Genomic DNA, 23247 nt, shown 5'->3' with positions numbered 1-23247 from the left:
GCTTGCCCATTCACAAATACCGATAGCTACCAGAAAGGACATAGCCTTCTAAATTTGTGACTGTGATTGAAGTAATCTATAAGTTTGATTAAATAAAATAAAAATTTACCAGTAATTTATCAAAATGGTACTTGTCACGAAATCTACATCTATACCCTACAGAACATTGTCTACTATCTCTGTTATGGTTACCTGAGCAACAACAATTAATGCATGTTAGAAGGAGGGGAGGAGCTGGCGCCGTGACGATACGGCTTGCAATCGAGCTCTACGATTGCAGCCGATATCTTCGCTCCTGGCCGGTCCAAACGGACTTAAACCGTCCCGTAGGGACGGCTATTGTGAAGGGTATACCCTGTGGACCCCAGGGACACCGCAAAGTCCCTGGATGACCCAGGAGAAGTCCCTTTTGCTGGCAGCGGAGAGACAGCCCCCAAGCTGCTGAAGTCGGGGCAGCTCCGGAAAGGAAGAGGCTGAAAGAGAAAGTGTGTCGGTTGGGTGAGAAACTTTTTTTTTTTTTTCAATTTTTTGAAGCTTGAAAGGACACTTTGATGGCTAGAAGAAATCTGTGTGATTTTTGACAAAACTGATCAAGTGGCGTTTTTTTAAGGGAGACGTCAAAGCGAGGCTTTATTTTTTTTTATTTCTTTTTCGCTACCGGACTTCATTGTTATTTACTAGATAACCGGACTGTTCTTTTTTTTATATATATATATTTCCTACTCTCCCTTTGGATTTCTTTTTTTTTTTTTTTCCTTAGGCTAGAGGCTCCCTTTGGTTATTTTTTTTCTTTGTACATATATGTATATACTTCTTGCGTGTTTTTTTTTACTTTAATTATGCTGTTTTGAGAGGAGTGGGGAAAGTGAGAACTAAGAAACTTTGTAACACTGCCAACTAGAGGCTTGAAAATATTCTACTTGAAGTGGAGAGAGATGTGAAAGACTCCTTCTCAAGGACATTCCTTGATAAGATAGAGGGAAGAACGCAGTAGAATATTATTACAGGTGCTCTTCTGGATTTCTATCAACAATTAAATATTTATGGCTTGGCTTTGAAGCTTGTGGGAAAGGGAAGAGAGTCATAATAAGAGCCTTGGACAACTAAGCAGAGTGCAGTGTGTTGTTTCTCTTTTCTCTTTCTAATCTTTTTTTAGTTTCGCTACCCCCCCCCCCATCAGCATTATTGTATATTTTTATTCTAGTAAGGTTTTTATTTTTACTTTTTATTTTCAAGGGGAAGCCTTAGAATTTTTCATTTTTATCTTATTTTGATTTTTTTCTTTCTTCATTGGGATTTTTGCTTTTTTATTTATGCTCTTGGATTATTTTGGTCTCCTTTTTTTTTTCCAATTGAGATTTTTTGGCTGGATTAAGGTGTGAAGAACTTGAAGAAATCTCTTTTTTTTTCTTTTTTGCCTTGGTCTTGTTTATTATTATTATTATTATTATTATTATTATTATTGGGTCTTCTTTTTTTATTTTTGTTTTTTATTGTGGAATATTTTATAATTGGATTAGGGTCAGGAAGAACCTGAAGAATTTTTTTTCTCGTTTCTTTTCTCTTCTTTCTCCTTTATTATTGGGCTCTTTATTATTGGACTTTTCCATTCTGGATTATAATTGGCTACTTTCCTAATTGGATTAAAATTTGAAAGAACTTGAAGATTTTGAACCATCTAAAATGAGTAGGAAACTTATAACTTCGGGTGCCTCTGTGTCTACTTCTGCCTCCCCACCATCTGGACAACGTTCAATTCAGGTAATGTTAAAGCAAGACAAAGAACAAGAAAAAGTAACCTTACAGATGATTATGCAAGGAATCCAAGACCTTAAGATAAAAACAGACACCATTGAGCAAAGAACAGGGAGGACTGAGGAAAAAGTGGAAAATATCCAACAGATGATGGCGAAGTATGATGAGAGACTCCAAAAAGTTGAAGAAGACGGTAAACGAAGAGAGGAGAAGATTGGAAATATTGATAGCAGACTAATAGTGGTTGAACAAGAAAAAAGTGGGATGTTGAAGTGGGAGATGGAGAGGTCAGAATTTTATCTTAGATTCCAAAATATAGAGGAAGAAAAAGGGCAAGATTTGGCTGCGATAATGATAGAAATCTTGGCGGACGCTTTGGAAATAACAGAGGAAAAGATGATGGATGGAGTAGATGAGATATACCGAGTCTTTACAAGATATGAGATGAGAAATAATTTACCCAGAGAAGTGCATATTAGATTTACTAAAAAAATCTATCAAGACACAAATTTTACAAGCAGCAAGAGAGAAGACGTTGAAATATAAAGGCAAAGAAATCTTGGTCTTAAAACAAATACCCAGAAGAGTGAGAGAGATGAGAAGAGAATATCGATTTCTGACCAAAATGTTATTGAAAAAGGGGGTGAATTGCAGATGGCTGATCCCAGAAGGATTGATGTTTACATGGCAAGAACAGAGACACAGAATTGATTCAATTGAGAAAGCAGAACTTTTTTACGCAGAATTTTTGGGAAGGAGAGAAGAAGAGGCAGAAAAAGAGATTTCATTAATTGAATTCCAAGAGGAACAAATGGAGATTGAAAAAGAAGAAGGCGCAGGAGGTGGACAGGTGGATATTAAAGATCAACGTGAACCAAGATCTACGAGAGCAGCTAAACCTAAATATAAAATATAACCATGGAAGAGAAAAAACTGATTACAATGAATATAAATGGACTGAATTCAGCTGCTAAGAGAAGGAAGATCTTTCATAAATTAGGGAAATTAAAATTTGATATAATTTGTTTACAAGAAGTACACATTAAAAAGCAACATGAACAATTGTTAATACAACCAAAACTAGGGAAATTGTTTACTTCTTTGACCCAATATAAGAAAAGAGGAGTGGTTTTATATATCAAAGAGGCCACCCCAGCAAAATTGATTTACGCTGATGAAGATGGGAGAATATTAATGGTGGAAATAACGGACAATAATATAAAGATACTTTTGACTGCAATTTACACTCCGAATGATAAACAGGAAGAATTCTATAAAAAATTACATATGAAAATGGCCGGACTGGACTACGCTAATATAATTATGATGGGAGATTTTAATGGAATTGTGGACAATAAACTGGACTATATAGCAACAACAGCAAAGCACAATAGAAAGATTCTTCCTAAATCCGTTTTTAAAATGACAGATGAACTAATTTTAAAAGATATATGGAGAGAAAGAAATGCTAAACTTAAGCAATATACTTTCTATTCAAATAGACATTTATCATGGTCCAGATTAGATATGATTTGGATTTCAACAGAATTAATATCTAGCGTTCAAGAAGTAAACATTGAAACAAGTACTTGGGCTGACCATAATCCATTGACAATTAAATGGAAGGGACAAAAAAAAAGATCGAGATGGACGTTAAATAATACTATTCTAAAGGAGAAAGATTTTATACAATGGATGGAGAAAGAACTGGCCTTTTTCTTTAAAGAAAATAGAAAAGAAGATACTTCAATACAGAATGTTTGGGATACAATGAAGGCATATGCTAGAGGTTTGATAATAGACTACACAAGAAAAAAGAATATTAGGAAAAGGCAAGCCATTAAAGCCTTGGAGGATGAGTATAAAAGATTTGAAAAAGAACTACAGAAAATGCCACAGAAAAAAGATATCAAACTGAAACTGGACATAACTAAACATAAAATGGACTTAATAGAGAAAGAAGAACTGGCACAGAAAATTAGGAATGCTAAACAGAATTACTTTGAAGATGCAAATAAGCCAGGTAGATGGCTAGCATATAAACTGAGAAAGGAAAAAGAGTCAAGGAAAATATCGCAGCTAATAGATGACCAAGGCCAAGTTTGTTATGGTAATAAGGAGAAAAAGGAAATTATTCAAGATTTCTATGGACAACTATACAAGAAAAAGAATATTGATGAGGAAAAAGTCAAACAGTACTTACAGAATGCAAACTTACCTAAGATATCCAAAGAGACTGAAGAAATGTTAGAAAGTAATATAACAATGATGGAATTAAGTCAAGCACTAAAGAAACAAAATAACGGGAAAGCACCAGGTCCAGATGGGCTGCCTGCAGAATTCTATAGAATATTACAAGAATCATTGAGCATTCCATTGTTAGAAGTTATGAATGAAGCTATGTCAAAGAAGATGATACCTAAAACATGGTCAGAGGCCTATATTACACTTATTCCAAAAGAGGAGGCTGATTCACTGCAAATCAAGAATTATAGACCGATTTCTCTATTAAAAATTACATATAAAAATGACTGAACTGGACTATGTTAATATAGTTATGAGAGATTTCAACAGAATTGTAGACAATAAATTGGATTACACAGCAACAATAACAAAACAAAATAGAAAGACTCTTCCTAAATCCTTGTTTAAAATGACAGATGAAATAAATTTAAAAGATATATGAAGAGAAAGAAATGCTAAAACCAAACAATATACTTTCTATTCAAATATACATTTGTCATGGTCCAGAATAGATATGATTTGGATTTCAACAGAACTAATATCTAATATTCAAGAAGCAAACATTGAAACAAGTACTTGGGCAGACCACAATCCAGTGACAATTAAATGGAAAGGACAAAAAAGAAGATCGAGATGGACGCTAAATAATACTATTTTAAAGGAAAAAGATTTCACACAGTGGATGGAGAAAGAATTGGCCTTCTTCTTTAGAGAAAATAAAAAAGAAGATACTTCAATTCAGAATGTTTGGGATACAATGAAGGCATATGATAGAGGCTTGATAATAGACTATATGAGGAAAAAGAACATTAGGAAAAGGCAAGCCACTAAAGTTTTAGAAGATGAGCATAAAAGACTTGAAAAAGAACTACAGAAAATGCCACAGAAAAAAGACACTAAACTAAAATTGGACATAATTAAACACAAAATGGGTCAAATAGAGAAAGAAGAATTAGCACAGAAAATTAGAAGTGCTAAACAGAATTATTTTGAAGATGCAAATAAACCAGGTACATGGTTAGCATATAAATTGAGAAAAGAGAAAGAATCAAGGAAAATATTCCAGTTAATAGATGATCAAGGTCAAGTTTGCTACGGCAACAAAGAGAAAAAGGAAATTATTCGAGATTTCTATGGACAACTATATAAGCAAGAGAATATTGATGAGGAAAGAGTCAAACAGTACTTACAGAATGCTAATTTACCTAAGATACCTAAAGAGACTGAAAAAATGTTAGAAAGCAATATAACAATGATGGAATTAACTGAAGCACTTAAGAAGCAAAATAATGGAAATGCACCAGGTCCAGATGGGCTTCCGGCAGAATTTTATAAAACATTACAAGAATCGCTGAGTCTTCCACTGCTAGAAGTCATGAATGAAGTTATGTTAAAGAAGAAGATACCTAAAACATGGTCAGAAGCCTATATTACACTTATTCCAAAAGAAGAGGCTGATCCAACTGCAAATTAAGAACTATAGACCTATTTCTTTACTAAATGCAGACTATAAAATTTTTGCTTCAATTTTGGCAGAAAGACTTAATAAATATTTAAATAATTTTATTCATCCTGACCAAAATGGATTTCTGCCAAAGAGACAAATTAAAAATAATATGAGAGTAATTTTGGATACTTTGGAATATTATGAGGCACACCCTGAAAAACAAATGGCATTGATATTTTTAGACGCACAAAAGGCATTTGATAATGTGAATTGGAGATTCATGTTATTATTATTGGAACAGATGGGTTTTGCCAGAAAATTCATTCAAGAAATAGAAGCCATATACCATAAGCAAACGGCAAAGGTAATGATAGAGGGAGAATTGACAGATCCCATCAATATAAGAAAAGGAACAAGACAAGGTTGCCCACTATCACCTTTGCTATTTGTATTAACTTTGGAAGTGTTGAATAGAAATATTAGAGATGATAAGAGTATAAAAGGAATGAAAATTAAAAAAGAAGAATTTAAATTGCAAGCATTTGTGGATGATTTGGCTTTCATATTAGAAGATCCTTTAGGAACAGCACCAAAATTATTGGAAAAGATAGAGGCATATGGTAAGGTGGCTGGTTTGAAAATAAATTAAGATAAAACAAAGATCTTGACAAAGAATATGCTACTAAGACAAAAAGAAGAACTGGCAGACCTATTGAAAATTCAAGTCACGAACAAGGTCAAGTATTTGGGGATACATTTGACAGCAAGATGTAGTACATTAAAAGAGAACAATTACATTAAACTTAAACAACAGATAGCGTCAGATCTGACGAAATAGGAAAATCTACAATTGTCATTAATAGGGAGAATCTCAACAATCAAGATGAATATCCTACCCAGAATTTTATACCTGTTTCAAACAATACCAATTAGGCTTGGAAAGGACTATTTGAAGATTTAAATAAAATTGTCTTGAAATATATATGGCAAGGTAAGAAAGCGAGAATAAAGTTAAAACTCTTGCAAGATGCTAGAATTAGAGGAGGATTTGGTTTGCCTAATTGGGAGTTGTACTATCAAGCTACAAATTTGATGTGGGCCAAGGAATGGATAACATTAAGAAAGACTAGATTGTTGACACTAGAAGGACATGATTTGCTGTTGGGGTGGCATGCTTTTCTATGGTATAAGGGAACTAAAACACAGGGCTATTTTAGAAGACATCATATACGGGAGTCTCTGTGGCTAATTTGGGAGAAGATTAAAAGACAATGTTATTTGAAAATTCCAGTCTGGTTATCGGCTATAGAAGCATTTTCCTATCCTATAATATGTAAGAAGGAACAAACAGTTAGATATGGGGAAATATTGGATGAAAAGGGTGAACTTAAATCTATACAAAAACTAGAGGAACAAGGTATAAAGATGAATTGGTTTTCATATGCGCAAATACACTCAAGGTATGATGAAGACTTTAAAACAGAAGGATTTTATGATAAATTGACTGACTTAGATAAGATTTTTACAGGTACTGATGAAAAGGTGATTTAAAAATTGTGTGGTTATTTATTGGAAACTAAACTAGAGGAAGAACAAGTTAAAGAAACTATGATTGCTTGGGAGAAGAATTTTGGATATGGGATTGATTTAGAGAAATGGCAAAAATTGTCTCAAAATTATAAAATGACAATGTCAACAGCATATAAAGAAAATTTGTATAAGATGTTTTACAGATGGCATTTCCCCCCGACAAGAATAGCAAGAATGTTCAAGAATAAATCTGAAAAATGTTGGAAATGTCATCTGATACCTGGCTCATATTACCGTATGTGGTGGACTTGTGAGGACACTAGAAAATATTGGACTAAAATTCGCAGGTGGTTGGAAAAAATGACAAAGAAACATATAGACTTGAAACCAGAGATTTTTTTATTGGGAATTTTACCTGATACATACAGTAAAGATTTAAAATATTTGATTGTAAATGTATTAACAGCGGCTAGGATTGTATTTGCTAAAAATTGGAAAAATGAGAAAATACCATTACAGGAGGAAATTATTAAGAAAATATTGGAATGTGCTGAAATGAGTAGATTGAAATTTGAAATCAGAGAACAAGAGGATAAACAATTTTATAAAATTTGGGACCTTTTCTATCAACGGCTATATAATAAAGTACAATAATAGAATACTTAGAATTTTAGGAAATAATGAATATATAAAGATGTATTTCTTTTTTTTATTATTATATTTATAAAATGTTTTTTAGGATAGATTTGGGGACAATTATATGAATTGTTATAAAATAAATTAAGTAAATTATAGTTATCTCGCAAAGTATGAATGAACAAAATTACAGTCAAATGGCTGATTAATGGTGATACTAGGGTATTAAATTTTTGATTGATAATATGAGTTATTATGCAATGTAACTGTAATTGAGACTATGAAATGGATGCACAAAAAATTTGTAAACCAACCGACACACTGCTTGTATATCTATGAAAGAAAATTGGATGTTTTTATGTTTTGTTTGTTTTTGTTTGTCTTTAAAAATCAATAAAACTTGTTTTTTTTTAAAAAAAAATAATATTCCAGAGTATCCAAAATAATTCTCACATTGTCTTTGATTTGTCTCTTTGGCAGAAATCCATTTTGATCAGTATGAATAAAATTATTTAAGTATCTTTTTAGTCTTTCTGCCAAAATTGAAGCAAATATGTTATAGTCTGAGTTCAATAGAGATATAGGTCTATAATTTTTAACTTGCTGCAGATCTGTACCTTCCTTCGGTATAAGTCTAATGTATGCTTCTGACCATGGTTTGGTATTCTTTTCTTCAACATAACTTCATAACTTCTAAAAGATGAAGATTCAATATTTCCTGAAAAGTCTTGTAAAATTCCGCTGGCAAATCATCTGGACCTGGTGCTTTCCCAACATTCTGGTTTTTTTAGGCTTCTGTTAATTCCATCATTGTTATATTTCCTTCTGATATTGTTTCAATATTTTTAGGTATCTGAGGTAGGTTCGCTTTCTATAGATATTGCTTAATTTTTTCTTCTTGAATATTCTTCTGAAAGTACAATTTTCCATAGTAGTCTTGTATAATTTTTTTCTTCTTCTCATTTCCATAGCAAACCTGTCCTTCTTTATTTATTAATTGACTAATCCTTCTTGCTCCTCTTTCCTTTCTCAGTTTATAAGCTAGCCATCTGCCTGGTTTGTTTGCATCTTCAAAGTAATTCTGTTTGGCATTTTTAATTTTTTGTGCTAATTCTTTTTCCATTAGTCCCATTTTATGTTTAATTATATCCATTTTATTTTCAATATCTTTTTTTGTGGGGACTTCTGTAAGTCTTTTTCCAATCTTTTATAGTCATCCTCTAATGTCTGAAATATCTTTTTCTGTTTTATGTTTCTTCTCCTAGTATAATCTATTATCAAGCCTCTTGTGTAGGCCTTCATCGTGTCCCAGAGATTCTGTAAAGATGTATCCTTTTTTCAATTTTCTTTCAAGAAGAAAACAAGTTCTTTCTCTATTTTCTGTTTAAAGTCTTTTTTTAAATATCATATTATTTAAAGTCCATCTAGATCTCCTCTTGTATCCTTTCCAAATAACTGTCACTGGATTATGATCTGCCCAAGTGCTTGTTTCTATTTCAATCTGTCATACATTAGTCAATAATTCTGCTGACATCCATATCATATCTATTCTAGACCAGGATGTATGCCTGTTTGAATAAAAAGTATATTGCTTACTTTCTGCATTTCTCTCTCTCCATGCATCTTTTAAGTTAAATTCTTCTATTATTCAAAGGAAGGATTTTGGTAGTATCTTTCTAACTTTCTTTGTTGTTTTCTGTATTTTATAATCCAACCGGTCATTAATTACTCCATTAAAATCTCCCATCATACAAATATTAACATAGTCCAATTCAATTATTTTCATGTGTAATTTTCTGTAGAATTCTTGTTTATCATTCAGAGCACAAATTGCAATTAGAAATGTTTTAACATTGTTATCTGTTATTTCCACCATCAGAATCCTTCAATCATCATCTGTATAGATTAGTTCTGCCAAAATTGTTTCTTTAATATATAATACCACACCTCTTTTTTTTTATTGTGCTGGCGACGTAAATAATTTCCCTAGTTTTCCTTGTTTTAGTATAAATTCATGTTGTCTTTTAATATGTACCTCTTGTAAGCAGATTATGTCAAATTTTAATTTTTCTAATTTGTGAAATACTTTCCTTCTTTTAGTAGCCAAATTAAGTCCATTTATGTTAATCAAAATCAATTTTCTTTCATCCATGTTAAGCTTTATAAGAGGGTTTTATTGCTCTAGTAGATCTCAAATCTTGTTCTCAGGGTTCACAGCCTACTGCACCTTCTTTTTCTTTTTCAATTACTGCTATACACCCCTCTTGAAATTCAATCAGTGACTCTTCCTTTCTTCTTCCTCCTTTCCTCTAAAGTATTCTAAGTAGAATAGCTCAGCTTTTTCAACTTTGTCAATTCTATGTCTTTGTTCCTGCCAAGTGAACAAGAGGCCTTCTGGCATCAACCATCTGTAGTTTACTCCTCTTTTAAGTAACTCTTTAGTCAAGAATAAATATTCTCTTCTCATCTCTCTTACTCTTCTTGGTATCTGTTTCAGCACCACTATTTCTTTGTCTTTATATTTTAGTGTTTTCTCTCTCACCACCTGGAGTATCTGTGTCCTAATAATCTTCTTAATAAATCTAATGTGAACTTCTCTTGCTAGTCTATTCCTTGTTGCATATCTTGTATAGACACGAAACACTTCATCCATCCTATCCATCATCTTTTCTTTGGTTATTTCCAGTGCTTCTGCCAATATTTCTGCTATTATTTCAGCAAGGTTTTCACCTTTTCCTTCTTTTATATTTTGAAATCTTAGATAAAATTCTGATTTATCTATTTCCCATCCTAATGGTTCACATCTGCCCTTCTCAACATTGCTCAATCGAATATCAATGTCTCCCATTTTCTTATCTCTTTGTGTATCTTCTTCAATTTTTTATTTATTTTTTAATAAAGTTTTAGTTGGGTTTTCGCACATACAAAATACAAGTAAAGCATCTTTTTTGAAAATAGCATGGTCCCGGGTTGAACTTCTTTATACAGACACAAAACTCAATTTCATGCTCCTTTCTGTATTCTATTCCATATCTTATACTATTTTACATTTTCTATATAGTTTTTCCCCTCTTTTGATTTTCTTGATTTTAATTTGATTATATCATCTCAATTCAAATAATTATATTTATACTTTTGTCTGTTCTGTTTCAATTTCATATTATCTTTTCTCATTAAAAAAGTTTTCTCCTGTAGTTACTAATTGGAGTATGACACATTTATATCTTTTAATTACATCCATTCAACTCTTATTTAAACTTCAATATATACCTTAAGGTTATGACCTTCAATATAATACATAATACATAACTTCCAATCGAATTCTGCTTGGTACATTCTTATAATACGCACTATATTCTTTAAAAAAAAATTATAAATATATGTAATTATAAACCCTCATTCCGTTCCAGTTCAGTTCTATCATTAATAATCATTAAAATCTTAACATCTTTAACACTTCTTTTCAATTAAATATCATACTTCCTTAAAAACACATATAATCTCCATAATTAATTTTCCCCTTATTTCTCTTCACATATGTTTTATAAATCATTAAATTAAATATACCTTTTATTACATTTATTTATGTTCCTTCACTGAGCGCACCAGAAGTACAGAGTTGCTGAGTAATGTCTCTGATTTCACTATCTAACCACACTTTCCGCTGTAGTCGTTTCTCCTTTTGTTTGAAAGTTTAACAAGTCAATTTTTAGATTCAAATAGTCTCTTTCTTGAATAAATCTTCTCCACTTACTACAGCTCCAGTCCAATAATCCAAAAGGAGACTAGTAAATTATTCAGTTTCGTTCGTGGAATATTTAAAGTTGTAATTTCATTCCTTACTTCAAGTCTCCCCCCATCTCAAGTTCGTCCTTCCAATTTCCCCCAAAGTCCCCTAGAACAAGGTTGAATTTTAATGGTAGAACTAAAGATTCAACAAAAACAAATATTGGTGGGGATATGTGGCCCCAGTGATAACCCAAAAAAGTTTTATAATAAACTGTATGAGAAAATAATAGAAGCAAAACAAGAAAATATTTGCTTAGTAGAAGATTTTAATGCCATTGTAGATATTGAAAAAGATTATACCAGCAAAGAACAAATTAAAAAAACAACTCTACCACAACCATTTTTTGAATTGATAAAAGAAACTAATTTGGAAGATACATGGCAAAAAAGAAATCCAAATTATAACAATTATACATTTTATTCCATCTGCACAAGTCCTGGTCAAGAATCGATATTGGTGTGGGTGAACAGGGTAATTGAAAAGGATATTGTTACAGTGGAAATAATGTTCAATATGTGGGCCTATCATAACCCCCTGAAAATTGTTTGGAAAGGACAAAGGAGAAAGAAGATGAGATGGACACTAAATTCACGAATTTTGAAAGAAAAAGAATATAATCAAAAGATGAAAAATGAATTGGAAACATTCTTTACAATAAACTGGAAACAACACACTACCCTGCAGAATTTATGGGATATTACTAAGGCGTATGTGAGAGGAATTACAATAGCATACACAGCTAAGAAAAATAAGGAGAAATGGAAACAACAGAATGAAATACAGGGGAAGATAAAAAAAATACGAATGCAAACCTCAAAAAGACTCTAAAAATATAGAAGTGAAGAGGGAAATAAATATGGCTAGACATAAATTAAATTTGATCACCCAAGAAGAGCACAAAATCTGAAATTTGTAAGGCAGAATTTTTTTGAATCCGCAAATAAGCCTGGTAGATGTTTGTCATATAAACTGAAAATAGAGAAGGAAAAAAGAATTCAACAACTTAAAGATGAGGAAGAAAGTATATGCCACCTGATGGAAGAAAAATAATTGTGCAAAGCTATTTTGGGGAGCTATATAAACAGGAAGAAATTATGGGGAGAGTGTAATACAATATCTAGAGGAAATGGCTTAAGTTCAATTCCAGAAGAAAAAAGAGAGATATTATATAAAGAAATAACTTCAGCAGAATTGAAGAAAGCAATACAAAAGCAGAAAAGTAATAAAACTCCAGGACCGGATGGTCTTCCTAGTGAGTTATATAAAAATACATATGAAATATTTGAACCATTGATGTTGGAAACATATAATGAGGCATTACTACAAACCAGACTTCCAGAATCCTGGTCCAATGCATACATTACATTAATTCCAAAAGAAGGTACAGATCAACAATTAATACAGTATTATAGACCAATCTCGTTGTTGAACACAGGCTATAAAATATTCATGACAATATCTGCAGAAAGAATGAAACCAATACTGAGCGAAATTATAAAATCTGACCAGAACGGCTTCTTACCAAACAGACAAATAAGGAATAATATTAGAACAGTGTTAAATGCTATTGAATATTATTACAAAGCTCACCCTGAAAAGCAAGCAGCGTTAGTATTTTGAGACGCACAGAAAGCCTTTGATAACCTTAATTGGCAGTTTATGTTACAACAAATAACAAAAATGAATTTTGGTACGGACATAGGAAAAACATTACAAGCAATATATTCTAGTCAAAGGGCAAGTGTACTATTAAACCGAGACCGTACAGAGGACTTTAAGATAGCCAAAGGAGTAAGACAAGGGTGTCCACTATTACCTCTGCTATTTATTCTGTCTTTAGAAGTGTTACTAGGCAAAACCAGATGAAATTCTGAAATAAAGGGGATTAAAATTAAAAAAGAAAAATACAAAATCCAAGCATTTGCGGATGACCTAGTATTCATAACAGAGAACCCATTAAATACTGGATATATATTGTTACAAGAAAAAAAATTTTGGAGAAGTGGCTGGACTTAAAATAAATAAAAGTAAAACCAAAATGATAGTCAAAAACCTTACTACAGAGCAAAAAACAGAATTAGAAACTAAAATGGGATTACAGATTGCAAAAAAGGTGAAGTATTTAGGAATATGGTTGTCTTCTAGATGCTCTTTAATCAAAGATAATTATACTAAATTAATAAAACAAATTAGAAAAGAACTAGAACTATGGGGGAAATTACAATTGTCACTATTAGGGAGAATTGCAGCAATAAAAATGAATACTTTGCCCAAATTAATGTACTTATTCCAAATGATCCTAATAAAATTAGATAAAAAGTTCTTTACTGAATTAAATAAAATGACACTCAAATTCATCTGGTTGGTAAGAAACCACGCATTAAACTAAAATTATTACAGGATAGTAGGAGCAGAGGTGGTTTTGAACTATCAGAATGGAAGCTCTATTATCAAGCAGTGGTATTAAATTGGATGAAAGATTGGGTTAAGCTAAAAGGTAAATTTAATGCTAGAAGGTCATGACCTCCAGATAGGTTGGCATGCATTTTGTAGGAAAAAAGGGGTAAGGCACATGTCTACTTTAATTGACACCAAATAAGAGATTTATTTATACAGACCTGAAGGAAGATTAAAAAGAAATATTAGATGAAGATACCCTGCTGGCTGTCAACCATGGAGGCTACGATCCATCCAAATAGATATAAGAAAAATGGTAAACTATAATGAATTATTAGATAATCAAGGAAAACTTGAATCAAGAACTAAGAGAACAAGGAATTAAAGTTGATTGGTGGCCTTATTTACAAATTCAAAATAGGTATAAAAAATGTTTAGAAGAATCTGGAATTAACAATGGACAAAATCAGGTGTGGGATTCAAATTTTTTAACAACCGGTTCTGTGGGTTTGGCTTAGTTGGGTGTGGCTTGGTGGTCATGTGACTCGGTGGACATGGCCAACTCAATATCACTCACATCGAGGCATGCATCTCTTGCCTGGCCTCTCATGACTGGGGATGCTGCAACAGTCGTAAGTGTGAAAAATGGTCATAAGTCACTTTTTTCAGTGCCATTGTAACTTTAAATTGTCACTCCACACAAGCAAAGTACCAGCAAAGGAGGGGGAAAGAACTCCAGAGAAGTTCCTGAGACAGGAAGTCTAGTCCTGCCAAGAATGTAATAAGGGTTAATGGAGAGGCAGTTTCTGTAAGAAACACCAGAATGTTTTCTTCCTGCCTTCCTTACAGGATTGGGCCACTAATTTCTTCTAACTACTGGTTCTCCGAACTGTTTAGAATGTTAACAACCAGTTTTAGCGAATAGGTGCGAACTGGTAGAATCCCACCCCTGGGCAAAATCAAAGTTCAGTTTTTGTCACATAGTCTTATTTATCAACACTTAGTAAGAATAGGCCATTGTAAAAACATTTGTTTTAAAGAAACTGTCAGCATTCCAGCAAACTTCCATTCCACCCAATAACTCTGAGACAGACATCTCTCAAAAGTTCCTTTTATTTGGATAGTAACTGGCACAACTGTGGAATCCTGAATCTGAAAGTTCCAGACTTCCTTACAATAAGTAAAAACTACATCCCCTGTACCCATCATCCACCACATGGCCCAATCACCATCCATCCCAAATTAAAACTTCCTTTCATTATGCATAACACGACATGACCTTGAACCAGAAAAAGAATATTATGTCTAACTAGATATGCTTCAATGAATTCCCCCCCTCCCACTTTTCCAGGCTCAATTGTGGCAATGTGGGAGCATCAGATCCAGTGGTGGGATTCAAATTTTTTCACTACCAGTTCTGTGGGCGTGGCTTGGTGGGCATGGCAGGGGAAGGATACTGTTAAATCTCCAGCCAGAGGTGGTATTTGACAGTTTTCCAAACTGCTCAACATTTCTGCTACCGATTCTCCAGAACTACTCAGAACCTGCTGAATACCACCTCTGATCGGATCTCAATGTGGCTTCCAAAGCTGACAGAAACATTATCCTTATTTCCGCTCCAACAGAATCCTGTCTTGGTCAGTCCTTTTCTATAGAAATGTAGTATAATCCAATCAATTCTAAATATTACTTTTTTGGTATATAAGTTGTACTTTGAGATTCATTGATGCTGTTGCTATAGAAATTCTCTCCCATTGTATAGGCAATATGAGAACCCCGGCATCCACATATCACATTGATTTGTTGATAACAATTATCTATAAATACTAATAGTATTTTTTTAGATTGAACAAATTGTTTCTCAGAAGCTGAAAACGCTACTAGTCCAAACAAACATTATAACTGTAAATATTGCCATTGGATCTGACAAATGGTATCTATCTCTTAGCACAATGTATGTTAAAATTTCATTATGAGTTGATTCAAAGGCAATATTCCCACTTTCATCCAATTTTTCCCTATCATTCTCTTGTTCCCAATTTTTAAAATTGTGTTTCCTGATAAAATCAATTTAGCATAGGGAAAGGTATCAAATCTTTTATTAGCATTACATCCCATATCTTAATGTAATGACTTAATGTAATGTTTTTTTTTCCAGATACTAGAATTCTAGTTCATTTTGATCTCAATACTGCCCATCCAAGCAAAAGTGCTATATATGTATATTCCAAAGTTGCCCAGATTGGAAAATTGACACCAATGATTGACTTCACAGTATATAATGCTTGACAGTAGGTAAGCATGATACAGCTCCAGATTAATTAGTAGTTGCATTTGAACATGTTGAGAGATGGAGTTTAATGAGCATAGCTATGCCTATCTCTTGTTAATAGTGAACAGGAGAGGTATATATTACAGTCATCTCAGTGCAATATTTATCCCAATAAATAACTCATGGTAATGCTTTCAATTTTATAATTTAATAGTTCTTTCATAAATGAACAGGAAATATAATAATAATTAAAATAATTAGAAATAAATTTCTGCCACTGAATCATCAAAACAGAACAAAACAAAAACTCTAACGTGACATTTTGTGTCTTTTAAAATATATATTTAAAGAAAGCATACAGAGAGAATATGTGCTGTATAGAAAAACATTCCAGTCTGTCAATGAATTCTTGCAGGAAGAAAATTTAGAATATTTTTCATTGCTGAAAATAAGGAGAATGATCATGAATATAAATGGGAATATTATGAATGTGACTTGTTTAAGCAGTTTAGCTATGTGTTTTCACCTTTAGCATTCATCTGTGCATATCTGAGACAACCTGACCTCCATTAGCTCCCCAAGTAGGCTCCACATTTATTTCCAAAATAGATAGCAAGTTACAGTATAGTCATGACGCAGTAATAAAATTGCCATTTTTTGCTGTTTTCTGACGAGGTCATGTTAAGCCCTTCAGAGTGGATGGTCTCCAGCAGTTACTTTTGGCTTACTAGCAGCCCCAGCTCCTATCAGTTGCAGTGCTTGATATTCCCTCTCCACTTCAGTAGTAGTTGCTGCCCTGGATAGACTTTTCATCTTTGGCTATGAGGCACCTATTTTCTATGTTGGTTGACAGTTGCATTCTTAAAATAATCTTGCAATTAATGACCTGTTAAGTCAATGAACTATCCTCAGCCCTAGAAACCCAAGCTCCATTCAACCCTTTAATCTCTCAGCATCTATTCAATTTCTGCCCAAGCTAAATAAAGCATGATATCCTTGCTTTGTTACCCATCCCCAAACTATTTTAAAAGTTTCTTTTCTCTTTCATAAATAATGTAGGAAAGTTGTTTCTTTGTTTCTGTGAAGCAGAATTTGTCAGAATATTCATGAACTGGCAGAGACATGGTTAACAAGGTCAGTCAATAGGAGCTGAATTGAAGGCTGAGAGCGGAGGGAATCTGGGCATGGCTTAGCTCCATGCTTTCAGCTCTAAAGTGAAACTAAAACTGGTCTCTGAACTTTGAAGCTGCTGCTTGTGTTTTTGCTTGTTGAAAGAAACTACTAATGGTATTGTAAACTTTAAATGTTATTATGTATTATATGTATTATGTAAGTTAATGAATCCTGCTGAATCAGTTATTTGTGTGTTAAATTTTGGAGTTAAATTTTGGCTGCAAAATCTGACAATTTATTAGTTCTTTCTTGCTACAAAGTTTCTAGAAGTCCCAAAGGTGTTTTTTTAAGAGGTAACTGGATTTTCTTGTTTTTCTTTGAAGAAATTTCGCTTCTCATCCAAGAAGCTTCTTCAGCTCTGACTGGATGATGGAGAATGGGAGGATTTATATTCCTAGCAGACAGCTGGTCATTTGCATTTTTTAAGAGAGTCATTGAGGCTACTTGGAGGTTTATCTGTCACCTGAGTAGTGCAGATGAGTGTGAAGTTGGAACTGTTGAAAGGACTGTGTTGTAGACTGGAAATAGGTGATGTCGTATCCTGCCCCCTTTGTTGAGAGAGGGATATTCAGTTTTGACATAGATAGCCTCTTTGACCCCTTTTTTCAAACCAGTGGGCCTCTCTGTCCAAAATTGGACAAAAGTTGCTCCTTGATTTCTCAATGTCATTAAATTTGTTGAAGAGAGTTATATTAACTATAACTAGTGTGCCAGTTGAGATCCATTCTAAGTCAATCAGATTGGGTTGCATCCCATTTTGATTGTCACAATATGCTTTACTCGTCACTGTCCTCGGACAGTTTCTGGAAATAACACATAATATAAAATTCAGCAGCTAGGTTGTTAATGCGCCAAGGTATAGGAATCATGATAACCATACAGAAAGATTTATATTGGTTGTCAGTTATTTATTGTATTCAGTTTAAGGTACAACTATTGACTTTCAAACCCTAAGTGGAATCAATGTAGTTACAGGAACGAACTTGCCTAGTTATTTGTTTAGAAACCATACTTATGCTGCAGATCAGGGGTGTCAAACTGAATTTTATTGAGGGCCAGATCAGTATTTTAGTTGTCCTCAGTGTGCTGGGGTCTGTGTGTGGCGTGGCTAGAGGAAGGGGCACGGCCAGAGTGGTCATGACCGACTGGGCATGGCCAGGGGCATGGCCCACTTGACGTAGCTTGTGTGGGCGATGCCTGTGAGTTTGGGTGGGATTGGGGAGGGAATCCAGGGGTCTCCAATGGGTGGGGTAATGGGTGGGAGACTCATTATGCAGTATGAGGTAAGACAAGGCAAGGGGAGAGGCAGCTACAGCCAAAAACCCATTGCTTGCCACATTTGTGTGCGGAGAGGGGTGGGAGAAATGGTTCCTGGCTGTAGATGTAGCCTGCTGGCCCCTCAGCTGGCATATACAGTTGCTCCAGAGCCTGCTGCCAGCATCCAGCTGGCTGTCCAAGCAGTAAGTGGAGGCTGTGGGAAAGAATGTGATACGGACTGCTGGATGTACTTACTCTGTCCCACTGTCTGTTTTGGTTGTGGCTGGAGAGCAGATCGCTGCTGGTCATCTTCTCCTCAGCCCCCTCGCAGGTCTTGCCTGTGGCCTGTGTGTGGAGTGGCTGCAGTGGCAGGTGCATGAGAGAGGTGCTCTATCAGCAGTCCCTGCAGGAAGTGGCATCTTCCCATCTGCTACCAGACCCAAAATGTGGTGCCTGGCCAGTCTTCCCCGAAGCGGGGCATGGGGTAGGGTAGGAAGTGGCCCCCATTCCAAGGCTGGAGAAATAGGGCATTTGAGCCCCAGGCACCGATTCGGGCAGTGCCCTGCTGACTTGCCTGCTCGCGTGAAGGGAAGCCCCGCTATCCCCAAGCCACACCTTCTGGAAATGCCGGCTGAGTGGGGAATTTGTCTGCAATCCTCAGCTCAGAATGGAGATGCGACAGGGTCCCCCTGCAAGACAGAAGGCTGCCTTCAGTCCAGGGAAGGGACCATGCCCTTGGGGCTCTATCTGAAGGAGCTGCATCGGTCAGGCAGTGCCCTGAAAATGCTCTGGAGCTGCTCGCAGGGCAGGGCTCGGCTTGGCTTTACTTGCCGAGCAGTCCCAGTGAAGGAGGCACATCACTGGGGGTTGGTACTCCTGGCAGCTCCTGGGTGGTGACTCCATTTCCACTTGGCAAACCCACCCAGCCTGAAGGAGGTGAAGCGGCCAGCTACAAAGGCCAAGTAGAAGTGGTAAAAGCACGCCCATTCCCAGCAGGCAAAAGGCAGCCACCGCAAGCGGGGAAAGCTTGATCTGCATCAGCACTATGGCTGCCCAAGCCCAGTCAGGTTCACATGCCTCCCCCATCTCTGCTGGGCTTACGTAATCAGGGCTCCAATGGGCATCTGGCTTTCTCCACTCACGGTGGCCTTTTTTTGCCTGATGGGCCTGGGCTGGCCCAGCTGCTGGTGGCCTCAGTGGTGCTGAGGTACATCAGGTGCATGATGTACACCTTTCTAGCTGGCCACTTCACCTCCTTCGGGATGAGTGGGTCTGCTGAGTGGTGGCGGACTTGCCACCAGGAGCTTCCAGGAGTAGAAACCCCCAGTGATGTACCTCCACTGGGGCTGCTCAGCAAGGAAAGTTGTGCCCTACTCTGCCCTATGAGCAGCTCCACAATGCTTTCGGGGTGCTGCCTGACAATGCAGTTCCTTCAGACAGAGCCTCCAAGAGTGTGGTCCTTTCCCTGGACTGAAGGCAGTCTTCTTTCTTGAAGCCCTCCCTCCCCGCTGCTTCTCCATTCTGAACTGAGGATTGCAGCCAAATGAAGCCAAAGAAGAAAATGGCAAAAAATTGTTCACCTTTCTTTTCTTGATCCAGAGGGAATGAAAAAAGTTCAACTACGGCTTCTAGTGGCACTTCCATCAAAGACCGATCGGAGTCCATGATTGTGTGCAGCTTCGATCCATGCTCTACCCATTGGAGGACTCCAAATGGGGGCAGAGCCACCTTGGAGGGGTGCTGAAAAAGAGGGAGACCACCTGTCAGGTCGAGGGGAGCCGCATCTCCCCTCCCTGGCTAGGTATACTCCCTCCGAAGACGGGCTGTAGCGGTGGTCTAAAATGCCCACCCTGAAGATGGAAGGCTGACTGGGAAATAAGGTTGTGCTGGAGCAGTGAAGTTGTAGACAGTGTGTGGACTAGGTGAAATATTTGGACATTAAAAGGTAACCCTGGGATTGAAGAGAAGAATTGATATTAAAGATTGTAGAAGCAGCGACTGAAGAATGAGAGGAAAATTGGGTAATTAAGAAAATTGATTTTGGATTTGAAAACATTCAACTATAACAAACTTTGAAATCGAATTGGACAAATACTTGGATTTTGGCACTAAAATAGGCATTTTAAATGTTGGATTTGACCGTACTAAAAAAGAATAATAGCTAATAATTTGGATTAGTGGAATTAATAAAATATCCTAATTTCCTAAGAAAGGAAAAAGTGAAACATAAAAGGTGGAACGTGGAATTGAATTAAGAGTGCCACCTAATAGTAAAGAAAAATTTTATTGACTTTTTGAAAAAGGTTTGGTCCATTTAAGACTGAAATGCGAAAAGAAATAAGAGGAATTTTATTGTAACAAAAACCCCGAAAAATGGAATGCTAAAATATCATTGTAAAGAGATATAGGAAGATTTTACTATTGGCTTTGAAAAGGAATTTGAAAAGAAGCAAATTGAATAGAACTGAGATATAAAGATTTATAGACATTGACTGCTTTAATAAAATATAAAAAAAGATGCTGGTTGAAATCAACTACTGGATATTTGGATTGGATATAAATATCAAGAAAGAAAAAGGCTACAAGATGAGTGGAATATTTATGGAAATAAGGAATTGCACAGCGTAAAGGAAATGATAAAAGAAAGCTTGGAACTATGGAGTACAATACTACAAAAACTAGAAATGGTGACGCAAATTAAAGAAGAACAAAGAGAACCAGAGGGGGAGGAGTTAAACGAAGAAATCAGCTTTAAAAAACAAGTAGAGCAATTAATGCCAAGATAGGATAAAAAGGAGTTAAAATTAAAAAATTAAAGTTTGATGTAATAAACAAAGGTTAAGCAAAGGAAAAGGAAACAACAGAAGAGGGAATTGCAGAGGAAGGATCAGAAAAGGGAGGGTGACAAAATAAATAGCTGGAGTAGCAATTTAAGGGAAATAATAGGAAAAAGAAGGGAAAGGAAGGGAAAGGACCAAAAAATGATAGGAAAGAGAAAGCAAACTAAAATGAGAAGAGATTATATAGTTCAGAGAATTAGAGACGATGGGTAGCAGGTGATTAGCAAAAGAGATTCTGCATAGAAATATATTGTGGTCATTAAGAATATAGAAATAAAAAAATATTAGAATTGGATATAAATTAGGATATATGTTTATTTAGTTCTTCAAAAAAGCTTTTTTCCAACTTGATTGGCACCATCTGAAATAAGAACAACAATTTTGGCAAAATATTCATTTTTACTATTGCAATACGGCCTAATAGAGATATTTGTAATTTGGCCCAATTATCTAAATCTTTAAATATTTGGATTGTTAATTTATCATAATTATCTTTTTTAATTGATGAGCACCGAGCTGTCAGCCATACCCCCAAATATTTTACTTTATTTACCACCTGTATCCCTAATCTCTTTGTTAGTTCTTCCTTTTGTTCATTTGTACAGTTTTTTGTTATCACTTTTGTTTTTTCTTTATTAATTTTTAACCCTGCCACCTTTCCATATTGTTCTATTTCTTTCATCAAGATAGGTGTTGTTTCCAGGGGATCTTCCACTATAAAGGCCATATCGTCAGCAAATGCTTGAAGTTTGTAGTCCTGTTTTTTAACTTTTAACCCCTGATCTTTTGATTTTGTCGGATTTGTACCAGTAGTGTCTCTTCTGCTAATATATAAAGTAGGGGAGCCAAGGGACATCCTTGTCTTACACCCTTATTTATCCTTATATTATCTGTGTTTTCCCCATTTATTAATATTTTTGCAGTTTGGGTATTATATATTATTTTAATGAATCCTAAAAAAATTTCACCAAATTTCATGCCTGTCAGTTGTTTCATAAGAAAATTCCAATTCGAATAGTCAAATGCCTTCTGAGCATTTAAAAACATCAGTGCCATTGTTTTAGTTGTGTATACTTCATAGAATTCTAAAACATCCATAATTATTCTTGTATTAGTCTTCATTTGTCTATATGGCAGAAACCTATTCTGGTCAGTATGAATAATCCTACATAATATTTTCTTTAATCTTTCCGCCAATTTTGTGGCCAAAATCTTGTAATCTACATTTAAAAGTGATATTGGCCTATAATTTTGAATTTTTTGTGGGTCTGATTGCTCTTTGTGAATAAGGGTTATATATGCTTCGGTCCATGACTTTGGTATATTAGCACTATCCAAGGCTTCATTATATAGGTCTATCATTAATTCCTCCAATAACTCTTGAAACTCCTTATAGAATTCAGACAGAATTCCATCCGGGCCCAGGGTTTTATTTAGTTTTTGGGCTCCAATTACCTTTCTAATTTCTTCTGTGGATATTTTATTATTTAAAATACATTTCTCTTCATCCATAATTTCCGGTAAATTTTTTTCCTTCAAATATTGATTAATAAGTTCTTCTGGTACTTCTTCTTGATTGTATAGATTTGTAAAAAAGTCCTTGACGATATCTTTCTTTTCCTTAGCCTGAGTATATACTATGCCTTAGCCTGAGTACATACTATCCCTTCTTGGAGAGCTACAATCGTTCTTTTTCCTTGCTTTTTTAATTTTATGGGCTAATCATTTCCCTAGCTTATTTGCATTTTCAAAATAATTTTGTTTTACTGATTTAACTTTTTGGGCCAGGTCTTCCTGCATACTTAAATTTATCTTATGTTTTACCAAATCTATTTCTTTACTAGTGTTTTGATTATTTGGATCAGTTTGTCTACTTACTTCTAAATCTTTAAGTTTCTCTCTCCAC

General features: G+C 34.8%; 1 long non-coding RNA gene across 1 annotated transcript in view; it reads left to right on the top strand.

The window, feature by feature from the left end:
- The window catches only part of LOC148125351 (uncharacterized), a 95447-nt gene that overhangs the window by 12379 nt on the left and 59821 nt on the right, over positions 1–23247 (top strand). The window lies entirely within an intron of this gene.

The sequence above is a fragment of the Pseudonaja textilis genome, chromosome 7 (assembly GCF_049901715.1).
Source record: "Pseudonaja textilis isolate UNSWEBS1 chromosome 7, rPseTex1.2, whole genome shotgun sequence".
NCBI classification, from domain to species: Eukaryota; Metazoa; Chordata; class Lepidosauria; order Squamata; family Elapidae; genus Pseudonaja; species Pseudonaja textilis.
The sequence above is the reverse complement of the archived record's forward strand: the minus strand, read 5'-3'. Positions and strand labels throughout refer to the sequence as shown.